The sequence below is a fragment of the Rutidosis leptorrhynchoides genome, chromosome 1 (genome assembly GCF_046630445.1).
Source record: "Rutidosis leptorrhynchoides isolate AG116_Rl617_1_P2 chromosome 1, CSIRO_AGI_Rlap_v1, whole genome shotgun sequence".
NCBI lineage: Eukaryota > Viridiplantae > Streptophyta > Magnoliopsida > Asterales > Asteraceae > Rutidosis > Rutidosis leptorrhynchoides.
The window spans coordinates 124,038,339-124,040,611 of NC_092333.1; positions in this window are offsets into that span (position 1 = coordinate 124,038,339).

The following is a 2,273-nucleotide window of genomic DNA, read 5'->3' on the forward strand; positions in this document are numbered from 1 at the left end:
GTCGTTTTTGTAAAGGTAGTCATTTCAGTCGAAAGAACGACGTCTAGATGACCATTTTAGAAAACATACTTCCACTTTGAGTTTAACCATAATTTTTGGATATAGTTTCATGTTCATAATAAAAATCATTTTCTCAGAATAACAACTTTTAAATCAAAGTTTATCATAGTTTTTAATTAACTAACCCAAAACAGCCCGCGGTGTTACTACGACGGCGTAAATCCGGTTTTACGGTGTTTTTCGTGTTTCCAGGTTTTAAATCATTAAGTTAGCATATCATATAGATATATAACATGTGTTTAGTTGATTTTAAAAGTCAAGTTAGAAGGATTAACTTTTGTTTGCGAACAAGTTTAGAATTAACTAAACTATGTTCTAGTGATTACAAGTTTAAACCTTCGAATAAGATAGCTTTATATGTATGAATCGAATGATGTTATGAACATCATTACTACCTTAATTTCCTTGGATAAACCTACTGGAAAAGAGAAAAATGGATCTAGCTTCAATGGATCCTTGGATGGCTCGAAGTTCTTGAAGCAGAATCATGACACGAAAACAAGTTCAAGTAAGATCATCACTTGAAATAAGATTGTTATAGTTATAGAAATTGAACCAAAGTTTGAATATGATTATTATCTTGTATTAGAATGATAACCTACTGTAAGAAACAAAGATTTCTTGAGGTTGGATGATCACCTTACAAGATTGGAAGTGAGCTAGCAAACTTGAAAGTATTCTTGATTTTATGAAACTAGAACTTTTGGAATTTATGAAGAACACTTAGAACTTGAAGATAGAACTTGAGAGAGATCAATTAGATGAAGAAAATTGAAGAATTAAAGTGTTTGTAGGTGTTTTTGGTCATTGGTGTATGGATTAGATATAAAGGATATGTAATTTTGTTTTCATGTAAATAAGTCATGAATGATTACTCATATTTTTGTAATTTTATGAGATATTTCATGCTAGTTGCCAAATGATGGTTCCCACATGTGTTAGGTGACTCACATGGGCTGCTAAGAGCTGATCATTGGAGTGTATATACCAATAGTACATACATCTAAAAGCTGTGTATTGTACGAGTACGAATACGGGTGCATACGAGTAGAATTGTTGATGAAACTGAACGAGGATGTAATTGTAAGCATTTTTGTTAAGTAGAAGTATTTTGATAAGTGTATTGAAGTCTTTCAAAAGTGTATAAATACATATTAAAACACTACATGTATATACATTTTAACTGAGTCGTTAAGTCATCGTTAGTCGTTACATGTAAGTGTTGTTTTGAAACCTTTAGGTTAACGATCTTGTTAAATGTTGTTAACCCAATGTTTATAATATCAAATGAGATTTTAAATTATTATATTATCATGATATTATCATGTATGAATATCTCTTAATATGATATATATACATTAAATGTCTTTACAACGATAATCGTTACATATATGTCTCGTTTAAAAATCATTAAGTTAGTAGTCTTGTTTTTACATATGTAGTTCATTGTTAATATACTTTATGATATGTTTTCTTATCATAGTATCATGTTAACTATATATATATATCCATATATATGTCATCATATAGTTTTTACAAGTTTTAACGTTCGTGAATCACCGATCAACTTGGGTGGTCAATTGTCTATATGAAACATATTTCAATTAATCAAGTCTTAACAAGTTTGATTGCTTAACATGTTGGAAACATTTAATCATGTAAATATCAATCTCAATTAATATATATAAACATGGAAAAGTTCGGGTCACTACAGTACCTACCCATTAAATAAATTTCGTCCCGAAATTTTAAGCTGTTGAAGGTGTTGACGAATCTTCTGGAAATAGATGCGGGTATTTCTTCTTTATCTAATCTTCACGCTCCCAGGTGAACTCGGGTCCTCTACGAGCATTCCATCGAACCTTAACAATTGGTATCTTGTTTTGCTTAAGTCTTTTAACCTCACGATCCATTATTTCGACGGGTTCTTCGATGAATTGAAGTTTTTCGTTGATTTGGATTTCATCTAACGGAATAGTGAGATCTTCTTTAGCAAAACATTTCTTTAAATTCGAGACGTGGAAAGTGTTATGTACAGCTGCGAGTTGTTGAGGTAACTCTAGTCGGTAAGCTACTGGTCCGACACGATCAATAATCTTGAATGGTCCAATATACCTTGGATTTAATTTCCCTCGTTTACCAAATCGAACAACGCCTTTCCAAGGTGCAACTTTAAGCATGACCATCTCTCCAATTTCAAATTCTATATCTTT